Source organism: Lissotriton vulgaris, unplaced genomic scaffold (genome assembly GCF_964263255.1).
Source record: "Lissotriton vulgaris unplaced genomic scaffold, aLisVul1.2 SCAFFOLD_595, whole genome shotgun sequence".
NCBI classification, from domain to species: Eukaryota; Metazoa; Chordata; class Amphibia; order Caudata; family Salamandridae; genus Lissotriton; species Lissotriton vulgaris.
In genome coordinates, this window is record NW_028241900.1 from 373,946 (window position 1) to 387,242 (window position 13,297).

General features: G+C 39.5%; 10 non-coding genes across 10 annotated transcripts; all 10 read left to right on the top strand.

The window, feature by feature from the left end:
- Positions 1-1,798: 1,798 nt before the first annotated feature.
- TRNAP-UGG (transfer RNA proline (anticodon UGG)) lies at positions 1,799-1,870 on the top strand. The gene has a single exon. It is a non-coding gene; the product is annotated as a tRNA-Pro (tRNA).
- Positions 1,871-2,170: 300 nt separating this feature from the next.
- Positions 2,171-2,243, top strand: TRNAV-CAC (transfer RNA valine (anticodon CAC)). Its single transcript has one exon. It is a non-coding gene; the product is annotated as a tRNA-Val (tRNA).
- A 2,150-nt stretch (positions 2,244-4,393) lies between these two features.
- Positions 4,394-4,465, top strand: TRNAP-UGG (transfer RNA proline (anticodon UGG)). Its single transcript has one exon. It is a non-coding gene; the product is annotated as a tRNA-Pro (tRNA).
- A 300-nt stretch (positions 4,466-4,765) lies between these two features.
- On the top strand, positions 4,766-4,838 carry TRNAV-CAC (transfer RNA valine (anticodon CAC)). The gene has a single exon. It is a non-coding gene; the product is annotated as a tRNA-Val (tRNA).
- A 2,175-nt stretch (positions 4,839-7,013) lies between these two features.
- On the top strand, positions 7,014-7,085 carry TRNAP-UGG (transfer RNA proline (anticodon UGG)). Its single transcript has one exon. It is a non-coding gene; the product is annotated as a tRNA-Pro (tRNA).
- Positions 7,086-7,385: 300 nt separating this feature from the next.
- On the top strand, positions 7,386-7,458 carry TRNAV-CAC (transfer RNA valine (anticodon CAC)). The gene has a single exon. It is a non-coding gene; the product is annotated as a tRNA-Val (tRNA).
- A 2,160-nt stretch (positions 7,459-9,618) lies between these two features.
- Positions 9,619-9,690, top strand: TRNAP-UGG (transfer RNA proline (anticodon UGG)). The gene has a single exon. It is a non-coding gene; the product is annotated as a tRNA-Pro (tRNA).
- A 304-nt stretch (positions 9,691-9,994) lies between these two features.
- Positions 9,995-10,067, top strand: TRNAV-CAC (transfer RNA valine (anticodon CAC)). Its single transcript has one exon. It is a non-coding gene; the product is annotated as a tRNA-Val (tRNA).
- A 2,213-nt stretch (positions 10,068-12,280) lies between these two features.
- Positions 12,281-12,352, top strand: TRNAP-UGG (transfer RNA proline (anticodon UGG)). The gene has a single exon. It is a non-coding gene; the product is annotated as a tRNA-Pro (tRNA).
- A 300-nt stretch (positions 12,353-12,652) lies between these two features.
- Positions 12,653-12,725, top strand: TRNAV-CAC (transfer RNA valine (anticodon CAC)). The gene has a single exon. It is a non-coding gene; the product is annotated as a tRNA-Val (tRNA).
- Positions 12,726-13,297: the final 572 nt, after the last annotated feature.

Consider the following 13,297-nt stretch of genomic DNA (forward strand, 5'->3'; position numbering starts at 1 on the left):
TTAATGTCAGAATTGTTTATTTCTATTTGGTGGTGTATGAATGCTTGCAATAGTATGTTGATTTTTTCTAGCCTTGAATGAATAAAAGCAAATCACTCCTCTTTATGTATTTTTCTAATACATTGATATTTGCATCTCCTTTCCTAGCCTGCATTTTTCATTATCTTACAGGCTGTATATAATAAGTATCAATTCAGGGGCCCTTCTTCTACTCAATTCACAACTGTTCTATCCCGGCATTGATAAGCAATCTACATCTGCTTCTGTTGTGTATTGGTTATCATGTTTACCTGACGTGTGAAAGCCCCATGTTTGACAGTGCGCGTTAACAAAGAGACCAATGATTTTTATTAAAAGTTGTCATGTGTTTTTGTTACCTTGCACCGGCCAAAAAGTGCCGGAAATGACTTCATTTGCAGTCACTTGAAAAGTAGGGATTCTCAAATAAATGGTAAGAGGTTGGAACAAATCTAAAGGAATGCATGGCATATCTATATGTATGTGTACGCAGGTATCCATATATAAAGATAGATAGATAGATAGATAGATAGATAGATAGATAGATAGATAGATAGATAGATAGATAGATAGATAGATAGATAGATAGATAGATAGATAGATAGATAGATAGATAGATAGATAGATAGATAGATAGATAGATAGATAGATAGATAGATAGATATTGGGAGAGAGAGAGCGTTACTATAAACTGAGACTTTATTTTCCATCAAGCTGTCTTTCCTTTCCTTCAGGAGCAGAATGTTCTGATCATCAGCGCTCCAGAATCTAGTGCTTGGTTGGCAAGCATCACACATTGTGATGTGTTAGCTAAGAGTTCCATGTCGTTCAGACTCATATATTCCTCTGTAGTTGTACCTTGGTGATTCAACAAAATGTGGCATCATAAGCAGCATTCTACTGCCATAGACTGGGCAGAAAAAACATTTAGAATTTCACTGAAAAAGAAAAAAAGCATACTTAGGCAGAGCTTTCTGGACAGTAAGGACATTAGAGTAAGTGATGAATAAGCACTGCTTTTGTTAATTTACATAGGCAGAACAGAGACTGCTGGGAAAAGCCTGAAATTAAAGGCACAGAAAATGCCTGCTTCTGGATAGAACACTAAGAAGGGTTGAAAGTTTTTTCTCTGACCCTGGCCACTCTTACAAGCAATCCTATGATAGTCAGAAGGACCCACCCTGAAAAGGAAGGGACAGCCATTTGGACCCTTTCCACCTTTTCTATATCTCGCCTGATCGCAACCTGATCGAGCGCTGATTGAGCGGATTAGCACATGTACTTCTCATTTTGGGAAGGTATTGCTTAGCTTGCTACCAGCAGCTCAGTTATGTTATGATGTTAGAGGCTTGCAAGGAATGCTTTAGTCCTGCATTAGGCCGTTTTTATTGCTACTTGCATTCAAGGGAAAGATAATTAGCCAGAATCTGTGGCCCAGTTATTCACCTTGGCATTCCGATTTGCACAAAGGGAATAAGCATTTGAGAGAAAATGCAACATGTGTTTCTTATGTTGCTATGAACAGCTTTTTATTCTTTCTCTTTAGGGTCTAGCCAATGCAGAAATAGATAAATAAGTGCTGACTTTCTGTAAGACGTGTCCAATGCTGGGACAAAATAAAAGGGGACACTTATAAATGATAGTGATATCATTTGAGAAAGGGTAAGTTGACACTGAATTTCATGTATATTCACAGACCAAGCATGAAAAAGTCCCCAGCATGATCTTCATTGCGTGCTTAGAGCTGGTATTAGCTTTTCAGAGGTGCGGGCCTTTCGAAGGCTCGTTGGTCTAGGGGTATGATTCTCGCTTTGGGTGCGAGAGGTCCCGGGTTCAAATCCCGGACGAGCCCTTTCATTGGTGCTTTTTTAAAGTAGTATTGCAGTATTTATTTCAAAGCCAATATCAATTTTCTCTTTGCAGTAGTGGATGAATATTTGCTAGAGTCTCATGCTTTTAACCTTGCCCTGCCTGAGCAAATAGGAAACATTTCTCTTTAAGCATTTTGCAAAAATGCTGAACTTGCATGGCATATACAAGCGTTCAGCTAGGGCTGTCTGGGAAGGTTGCATGAAAGAAATCTAAAACCAGAGGCCCTTGGAATAGCCTGTTTTGAGAAGTTTCATCACAGAAGAATCAACTGTAGACATCTGTTTCTGTAGTGTAGTGGTTATCACGTTCGCCTCACACGCGAAAGGTCCCCGGTTCGAAACCGGGCAGAAACAGTTGTTATATTGTCTTGGCTGCAATGTTGAGAGGTGCCGTTTTGCCATGAAATTGTCCAGGCCCTGAAGATGGTTTCATGCAGACTCGTTCCAAGAAAGTGAATTCTCTTAAAAACACTAAAGTAATTGGCATGTGGATGTATCTGTTGATTCACAGACCTCGCTTTGAAAAGAGCCCTGCATTCTGTTCATTGCTCACCTAGAACACGCATTAACTTTGGGAATTGTTGGCACCAACAGGCATCTTAGTTTAGTGGAGTGTTTCTGGTGTTTAAGTGCAGAAGCCCTGGGCTCAATTCCTCGGTGACCCTTCTCAAGGTGATGATACAAATGCATCGCCACCTTTACGTTTAATGTCAGAATTGTTTATTTCTATTTGGTGGTGTATGAATGCTTGCAATAGTATGTTGATTTTTTCTAGCCTTGAATGAATAAAAGCAAATCACTCCTCTTTATGTATTTTTCTAATACATTGATATTTGCATCTCCTTTCCTAGCCTGCATTTTTCATTATCTTACAGGCTGTATATAATAGGTATCAATTCAGGGGCCCTTCTTCTACTCAATTCACAACTGTTCTATCCCGGCATTGATAAGCAATCTACATCTGCTTCTGTTGTGTATTGGTTATCATGTTTACCTGACGTGTGAAAGCCCCATGTTTGACAGTGCGCGTTAACAAAGAGACCAATGATTTTTATTAAAAGTTGTCATGTGTTTTTGTTACCTTGCACCGGCCAAAAAGTGCCGGAAATGACTTCATTTGCAGTCACTTGAAAAGTAGGGATTCTCAAATAAATGGTAAGAGGTTGGAACAAATCTAAAGGAATGCATGGCATATCTATATGTATGTGTACGCAGGTATCCATATATAAAGATAGATAGATAGATAGATAGATAGATAGATAGATAGATAGATAGATAGATAGATAGATAGATAGATAGATAGATAGATAGATAGATAGATAGATAGATAGATAGATAGATAGATAGATAGATAGATAGATAGATAGATAGATAGATAGATAGATATTGGGAGAGAGAGAGAGCGTTACTATAAACTGAGACTTTATTTTCCATCAAGCTGTCTTTCCTTTCCTTCAGGAGCAGAATGTTCTGATCATCAGCGCTCCAGAATCTAGTGCTTGGTTGGCAAGCATCACACATTGTGATGTGTTAGCTAAGAGTTCCATGTCGTTCAGACTCATATATTCCTCTGTAATTGTACCTTGGTGATTCAACAAAATGTGGCATCATAAGCAGCATTCTACTGCCATAGACTGTGCAGAAAAAACATTTAGAATTTCACTGAAAAAGAAAAAAAGCATACTTAGGCAGAGCTTTCTGGACAGTAAGGACATTAGAGTAAGTGATGAATAAGCACTGATTTTGTTAATTTACATAGGCAGAACAGAGACTGCTGGGAAAAGCCTGAAATTAAAGGCACAGAAAATGCCTGCTTCTGGATAGAACACTAAGAAGGGTTGAAAGTTTTTTCTCTGACCCTGGCCACTCTTACAAGCAATCCTATGATAGTCAGAAGGACCCACCCTGAAAAGGAAGGGACGGCCATTTGGACCCTTTCCACCTTTTCTATATCTCGCCTGATCGCAACCTGATCGAGCGCTGATTGAGCGGATTAGCACATGTACTTCTCATTTTGGGAAGGTATTGCTTAGCTTGCTACCAGCAGCTCAGTTATGTTATGATGTTAGAGGCTTGCAAGGAATGCTTTAGTCCTGCATTAGGCCGTTTTTATTGCTACTTGCATTCAAGGGAAAGATAATTAGCCAGAATCTGTGGCCCAGTTATTCACCTTGGCATTCCGATTTGCACAAAGGGAATAAGCATTTGAGAGAAAATGCAACATGTGTTTCTTATGTTGCTATGAACAGCTTTTTATTCTTTCTCTTTAGGGTCTAGCCAATGCAGAAATAGATAAATAAGTGCTGACTTTCTGTAAGACGTGTCCAATGCTGGGACAAAATAAAAGGGGACACTTATAAATGATAGTGATATCATTTGAGAAAGGGTAAGTTGACACTGAATTTCATGTATATTCACAGACCAAGCATGAAAAAGTCCCCAGCATGATCTTCATTGCGTGCTTAGAGCTGGTATTAGCTTTTCAGAGGTACGGGCCTTTCGAAGGCTCGTTGGTCTAGGGGTATGATTCTCGCTTTGGGTGCGAGAGGTCCCGGGTTCAAATCCCGGACGAGCCCTTTCATTGGTGCTTTTTTAAAGTAGTATTGCAGTATGCATTTCAAAGCCAATATCAATTTTCTCTTTGCAGTAGTGGATGAATATTTGCTAGAGTCTCATGCTTTTAACCTTGCCCTGCCTGAGCAACTAGGAAACATTTCTCTTTAAGCATTTTGCAAAAATGCTGAACTTGCATGGCATATACAAGCGTTCAGCTAGGCCTGTCTGGGAAGGTTGCATGAAAGAAATCTAAAACCAGAGGCCCTTGGAATAGCCTGTTTTGAGAAATTTCATCACAGAAGAATCAACTGTAGACATCTGTTTCTGTAGTGTAGTGGTTATCACGTTCGCCTCACACGCGAAAGGTCCCCGGTTCGAAACCGGGCAGAAAAAGTTGTTATATTGTCTTGGCTGCAATGTTGAGAGGTGCCGTTTTGCCATGAAATTGTCCAGGCCCTGAAGATGGTTTCATGCAGACTCGTTCCAAGAAAGTGAATTCTCCTAAAAACACTAAAGTAATTGGCATGTGGATGTATCTGTTGATTCACAGACCTCGCTTTGAAAAGAGCCCTGCATTCTGTTCATTGCTCACCTAGAACACGCATTAACTTTGGGAATTGTTGGCACCAACAGGCATCTTAGTTTAGTGGAGTGTTTCTGGTGTTTAAGTGCAGAAGCCCTGGGCTCAATTCCTCGGTGACCCTTCTCAAGGTGATGATACAAATGCATCGTCACCTTTACGTTTAATGTCAGAATTGTTTATTTCTATTTGGTGGTGTATGAATGCTTGCAATAGTATGTTGATTTTTTCTAGCCTTGAATGAATAAAAGCAAATCACTCCTCTTTATGTATTTTTCTAATACATTGATATTTGCATCTCCTTTCCTAGCCTGCATTTTTCATTATCTTACAGGCTGTATATAATAAGTATCAATTCAGGGGCCCTTCTTCTACTCAATTCACAACTGTTCTATCCCGGCATTGATAAGCAATCTACATCTGCTTCTGTTGTGTATTGGTTATCATGTTTACCTGACGTGTGAAAGCCCCATGTTTGACAGTGCGCGTTAACAAAGAGACCAATGATTTTTATTAAAAGTTGTCATGTGTTTTTGTTACCTTGCACCGGCCAAAAAGTGCCGGAAATGACTTCATTTGCAGTCACTTGAAAAGTAGAGATTCTCAAATAAATGGTAAGAGGTTGGAACAAATCTAAAGGAATGCATGGCATATCTATATGTATGTGTACGCAGGTATCCATATATAAAGATAGATAGATAGATAGATAGATAGATAGATAGATAGATAGATAGATAGATAGATAGATAGATAGATAGATAGATAGATAGATAGATAGATAGATAGATAGATAGATAGATAGATAGATAGATAGATAGATAGATAGATAGATAGATAGATAGATAGATAGATAGATAGATAGATAGATAGATATTGGGAGAGAGAGAGCGTTACTATAAACTGAGACTTTATTTTCCATCAAGCTGTCTTTCCTTTCCTTCAGGAGCAGAATGTTCTGATCATCAGCGCTCCAGAATCTAGTGCTTGGTTGGCAAGCATCACACATTGTGATGTGTTAGCTAAGAGTTCCATGTCGTTCAGACTCATATATTCCTCTGTAGTTGTACCTTGGTGATTCAACAAAATGTGGCATCATAAGCAGCATTCTACTGCCATAGACTGGGCGGAAAAAACATTTAGAATTTCACTGAAAAAGAAAAAAAGCATACTTAGGCAGAGCTTTCTGGACAGTAAGGACATTAGAGTAAGTGATGAATAAGCACTGCTTTTGTTAATTTACATAGGCAGAACAGAGACTGCTGGGAAAAGCCTGAAATTAAAGGCACAGAAAATGCCTGCTTCTGGATAGAACACTAAGAAGGGTTGAAAGTTTTTTCTCTGACCCTGGCCACTCTTACAAGCAATCCTATGATAGTCAGAAGGACCCACACTAAAAAGGAAGGGACAGCCATTTGGACCCTTTCCACCTTTTCTATATCTCGCCTGATCGAGCCTGATCGAGCGCTGATTGAGCGGATTAGCACATGTACTTCTCATTTTGGGAAGGTATTGCTTAGCTTGCTACCAGCAGCTCAGTTATGTTATGATGTTAGAGGCTTGCAAGGAATGCTTTAGTCCTGCATTAGGCCGTTTTTATTGCTACTTGCATTCAAGGGAAAGATAATTAGCCAGAATCTGTGGCCCAGTTATTCATCTTGGCATTCCGATTTGCACAAAGGGAATAAGCATTTGAGAGAAAATGCAACATGTGTTTCTTATGTTGCTATGAACAGCTTTTTATCCTTTCTCTTTAGGGTCTAGCCAATGCAGAAATAGATAAATAAGTGCTGACTTTCTGTAAGACGTGTCCAATGCTGGGACAAAATAAAAGGGGACACTTATAAATGATAGTGATATCATTTGAGAAAGGGTAAGTTGACACTGAATTTCATGTATATTCACAGACCAAGCATGAAAAAGTCCCCAGCATGATCTTCATTGCGTGCTTAGAGCTGGTATTAGCTTTTCAGAGGTGCGAGCCTTTCGAAGGCTCGTTGGTCTAGGGGTATGATTCTCGCTTTGGGTGCGAGAGGTCCCGGGTTCAAATCCCGGACGAGCCCTTTCATTGGTGCTTTTTTAAAGTAGTATTGCAGTATGCATTTCAAAGCCAATATCAATTTTCTCTTTGCAGTAGTGGATGAATATTTGCTAGAGTCTCATGCTTTTAACCTTGCCCTGCCTGAGCAAATAGGAAACATTTCTCTTTAAGCATTTTGCAAAAATGCTGAACTTGCATGGCATATACAAGCGTTCAGCTAGGGCTGTCTGGGAAGGTTGCATGAAAGAAATCTAAAACCAGAGGCCCTTGGAATAGCCTGTTTTGAGAAGTTTCATCACAGAAGAATCAACTGTAGACATCTGTTTCTGTAGTGTAGTGGTTATCACGTTCGCCTCACACGCGAAAGGTCCCCGGTTCGAAACCGGGCAGAAACAGTTGTTATATTGTCTTGGCTGCAATGTTGAGAGGTGCCGTTTTGCCATGAAATTGTCCAGGCCCTGAAGATGGTTTCATGCAGACTCGTTCCAAGAAAGTGAATTCTCTTAAAAACACTAAAGTAATTGGCATGTGGATGTATCTGTTGATTCACAGACCTCGCTTTGAAAAGAGCCCTGCATTCTGTTCATTGCTCACCTAGAACACGCATTAACTTTGGGAATTGTTGGCACCAACAGGCATCTTAGTTTAGTGGAGTGTTTCTGGTGTTTAAGTGCAGAAGCCCTGGGCTCAATACCTCGGTGACCCTTCTCAAGGTGATGATACAAATGCATCGTCACCTTTAAGTTTAATGTCAGAATTGTTTATTTCTATTTGGTGGTGTATGAATGCTTGCAATAGTATGTTGATTTTTTCTAGCCTTGAATGAATAAAAGCAAATCACTCCTCTTTATGTATTTTTCTAATACATTGATATTTGCATCTCCTTTCCTAGCCTGCATTTTTCATTATCTTACAGACTGTATATAATAAGTATCAATTCAGGGGCCCTTCTTCTACTCAATTCACAACTGTTCTATCCCGGCATTGATAAGCAATCTACATCTGCTTCTGTTGTGTATTGGTTAACATGTTTACCTGACGTGTGAAAGCCCCATGTTTGACAGTGCGCGTTAACAAAGAGACCAATGATTTTTATTAAAAGTTGTCATGTGTTTTTGTTACCTTGCACCGGCCAAAAAGTGCCGGAAATGACTTCATTTGCAGTCACTTGAAAAGTAGGGATTCTCAAATAAATGGTAAGAGGTTGGAACAAATCTAAAGGAATGCATGGCATATCTATATGTATGTGTACGCAGGTATCCATATATAAAGATAGATAGATAGATAGATAGATAGATAGATAGATAGATAGATAGATAGATAGATAGATAGATAGATAGATAGATAGATAGATAGATAGATAGATAGATAGATAGATAGATAGATAGATAGATAGATAGATAGATAGATAGATAGATAGATAGATAGATAGATAGATATTGGGAGAGAGAGAGCGTTACTATAAACTGAGACTTTATTTTCCATCAAGCTGTCTTTCCTTTCCTTCAGGAGCAGAATGTTCTGATCATCAGCGCTCCAGAATCTAGTGCTTGGTTGGCAAGCATCACACATTGTGATGTGTTAGCTAAGAGTTCCATGTCGTTCAGACTCATATATTCCTCTGTAGTTGTACCTTGGTGATTCAACAAAATGTGGCATCATAAGCAGCATTCTACTGCCATAGACTGGGCAGTAAAAACATTTAGAATTTCACTGAAAAAGAAAAAAAGCATACTTAGGCAGAGCTTTCTGGACAGTAAGGACATTAGAGTAAGTGATGAATAAGCACTGCTTTTGTTAATTTACATAGGCAGAACAGAGACTGCTGGGAAAAGCCTGAAATTAAAGGCACAGAAAATGCCTGCTTCTGGATAGAACACTAAGAAGGGTTGAAAGTTTTTTCTCTGACCCTGGCCACTCTTACAAACAATCCTATGATAATCAGAAGGACCCACCCTGAAAAGGAAGGGACAGCCATTTGGACCCTTTCCACCTTTTCTATATCTCGCCTGATCGCAACCTGATCGAGCGCTGATTGAGCGGATTAGCACATGTACTTCTCATTTTGGGAAGGTATTGCTTAGCTTGCTACCAGCAGCTCAGTTATGTTATGATGTTAGAGGCTTGCAAGGAATGCTTTAGTCCTGCATTAGGCCGTTTTTATTGCTACTTGCATTCAAGGGAAAGATAATTAGCCAGAATCTGTGGCCCAGTTATTCACCTTGGCATTCCGATTTGCACAAAGGGAATAAGCATTTGAGAGAAAATGCAACATGTGTTTCTTATGTTGCTATGAACAGCTTTTTATTCTTTCTCTTTAGGGTCTAGCCAATGCAGAAATAGATAAATAAGTGCTGACTTTCTGTAAGACGTGTCCAATGCTGGGACAAAATAAAAGGGGACACTTATAAATGATAGTGATATCATTTGAGAAAGGGTAAGTTGACACTGAATTTCATGTATATTCACAGACCAAGCATGAAAAAGTCCCCAGCATGATCTTCATTGCGTGCTTAGAGCTGGTATTAGCTTTTCAGAGGTGCGGGCCTTTCGAAGGCTCGTTGGTCTAGGGGTATGATTCTCGCTTTGGGTGCGAGAGGTCCCGGGTTCAAATCCCGGACGAGCCCTTTCATTGGTGCTTTTTTAAAGTAGTATTGCAGTATGCATTTCAAAGCCAATATCAATTTTCTCTTTGCAGTAGTGGATGAATATTTGCTAGAGTCTCATGCTTTTAACCTTGCCCTGCCTGAGCAAATAGGAAACATTTCTCTTTAAGCATTTTGCAAAAATGCTGAACTTGCATGGCATATACAAGCGTTCAGCTAGGGCTGTCTGGGAAGGTTGCATGAAAGAAATCTAAAACCAGAGGCCCTTGGAATAGCCTGTTTTGAGAAGTTTCATCACAGAAGAATCAACTGTAGACATCTGTCTGTTTCTGTAGTGTATTGGTTATCACGTTCGCCTCACACGCGAAAGGTCCCCGGTTCGAAACCGGGCAGAAACAGTTGTTATATTGTCTTGGCTGCAATGTTGAGAGGTGCCGTTTTGCCATGAAATTGTCCAGGCCCTGAAGATGGTTTCATGCAGACTCGTTCCAAGAAAGTGAATTCTCTTAAAAACACTAAAGTAATTGGCATGTGGATGTATCTGTTGATTCACAGACCTCGCTTTGAAAAGAGCCCTGCATTCTGTTCATTGCTCACCTAGAACACGCATTAACTTTGGGAATTGTTGGCACCAACAGGCATCTTAGTTTAGTGGAGTGTTTCTGGTGTTTAAGTGCAGAAGCCCTGGGCTCAATTCCTCGGTGACCCTTCTCAAGGTGATGATACAAATGCATCGTCACCTTTACGTTTAATGTCAGAATTGTTTATTTCTATTTGGTGGTGTATGAATGCTTGCAATAGTATGTTGATTTTTTCTAGCCTTGAATGAATAAAAGCAAATCACTCCTCTTTATGTATTTTTCTAATACATTGATATTTGCATCTCCTTTCCTAGCCTGCATTTTTCATTATCTTACAGGCTGTATATAATAGGTATCAATTCAGGGGCCCTTCTTCTACTCAATTCACAACTGTTCTATCCCGGCATTGATAAGCAATCTACATCTGCTTCTGTTGTGTATTGGTTATCATGTTTACCTGACGTGTGAAAGCCCCATGTTTGACAGTGCGCGTTAACAAAGAGACCAATGATTTTTATTAAAAGTTGTCATGTGTTTTTGTTACCTTGCACCGGCCAAAAAGTGCCGGAAATGACTTCATTTGCAGTCACTTGAAAAGTAGGGATTCTCAAATAAATGGTAAGAGGTTGGAACAAATCTAAAGGAATGCATGGCATATCTATATGTATGTGTACGCAGGTATCCATATATAAAGATAGATAGATAGATAGATAGATAGATAGATAGATAGATAGATAGATAGATAGATAGATAGATAGATAGATAGATAGATAGATAGATAGATAGATAGATAGATAGATAGATAGATAGATAGATAGATAGATAGATAGATAGATAGATAGATAGATAGATAGATAGATAGATAGATAGATAGATAGATAGATAGATAGATAGATAGATAGATAGATAGATATTGGGAGAGAGAGAGAGCGTTACTATAAACTGAGACTTTATTTTCCATCAAGCTGTCTTTCCTTTCCTTCAGGAGCAGAATGTTCTGATCATCAGCGCTCCAGAATCTAGTGCTTGGTTGGCAAGCATCACACATTGTGATGTGTTAGCTAAGAGTTCCATGTCGTTCAGACTCATATATTCCTCTGTAGTTGTACCTTGGTGATTCAACAAAATGTGGCATCATAAGCAGCATTCTATTGCCATAGACTGGGCAGAAAAAACATTTAGAATTTCACTGAAAAAGAAAAAAAGCATACTTAGGCAGAGCTTTCTGGACAGTAAGGACATTAGAGTAAGTGATGAATAAGCACTGCTTTTGTTAATTTACATAGGCAGAACAGAGACTGCTGGGAAAAGCCTGAAATTAAAGGCACAGAAAATGCCTGCTTCTGGATAGAACACTAAGAAGGGTTGAAAGTTTTTTCTCTGACCCTGGCCACTCTTACAAGCAATCCTATGATAGTCAGAAGGACCCACCCTAAAAAGGAAGGGACAGCCATTTGGACCCTTTCCACCTTTTCTATATCTCGCCTGATCGAGCCTGATCGAGCGCTGATTGAGCGGATTAGCACATGTACTTCTCATTTTGGGAAGGTATTGCTTAGCTTGCTACCAGCAGCTCAGTTATGTTATGATGTTAGAGGCTTGCATGGAATGCTTTAGTCCTGCATTAGGCCGTTTTTATTGCTACTTGCATTCAAGGGAAAGATAATTAGCCAGAATCTGTGGCCCATTTATTCACCTTGGCATTCCGATTTGCACAAAGGGAATAAGCATTTAAGAGAAAATGCAACATGTGTTTCTTATGTTGCTATGAACAGCTTTTTATTCTTTCTCTTTAGGGTCTAGCCAATGCAGAAATAGATAAATAAGTGCTGACTTTCTGTAAGACGTGTCCAATGCTGGGACAAAATAAAAGGGGACACTTATAAATGATAGTGATATCATTTGAGAAAGGGTAAGTTGACACTGAATTTCATGTATATTCACAGACCAAGCATGAAAAAGTCCCCAGCATGATCTTCATTGCGTGCTTAGAGCTGGTATTAGCTTTTCAGAGGTGCGGGCCTTTCGAAGGCTCGTTGGTCTAGGGGTATGATTCTCGCTTTGGGTGCGAGAGGTCCCGGGTTCAAATCCCGGACGAGCCCTTTCATTGGTGCTTTTTTAAAGTAGTATTGCAGTATGCATTTCAAAGCCAATATCAATTTTCTCTTTGCAGTAGTGGATGAATATTTGCTAGAGTCTCATGCTTTTAACCTTGCCCTGCCTGAGCAAATAGGAAACATTTCTCTTTAAGCATTTTGCAAAAATGCTGAACTTGCATGGCATATACAAGCGTTCAGCTAGGGCTGTCTGGGAAGGTTGCATGAAAGAAATCTAAAACCAGAGGCCCTTGGAATAGCCTGTTTTGAGAAGTTTCATCACAGAAGAATCAACTGTAGACATCTGTTTCTGTAGTGTAGTGGTTATCACGTTCGCCTCACACGCGAAAGGTCCCCGGTTCGAAACCGGGCAGAAACAGTTGTTATATTGTCTTGGCTGCAATGTTGAGAGGTGCCGTTTTGCCATGAAATTGTCCAGGCCCTGAAGATGGTTTCATGCAGACTCGTTCCAAGAAAGTGAATTCTCTTAAAAACACTAAAGTAATTGGCATGTGGATGTATCTGTTGATTCACAGACCTCGCTTTGAAAAGAGCCCTGCATTCTGTTCATTGCTCACCTAGAACACGCATTAACTTTGGGAATTGTTGGCACCAACAGGCATCTTAGTTTAGTGGAGTGTTTCTGGTGTTTAAGTGCAGAAGCCCTGGGCTCAATTCCTCGGTGACCCTTCTCAAGGTGATGATACAAATGCATCGTCACCTTTAAGTTTAATGTCAGAATTGTTTATTTCTATTTGGTGGTGTATGAATGCTTGCAATAGTATGTTGATTTTTTCTAGCCTTGAATGAATAAAAGCAAATCACTCCTCTTTATGTATTTTTCTAATACATTGATATTTGCATCTCCTTTCCTAGCCTGCATTTTTCATTATCTTACAGGCTGTATATAATAAGTATCAATTCAGGGGCCCTTCTTCTACTCAATTCACA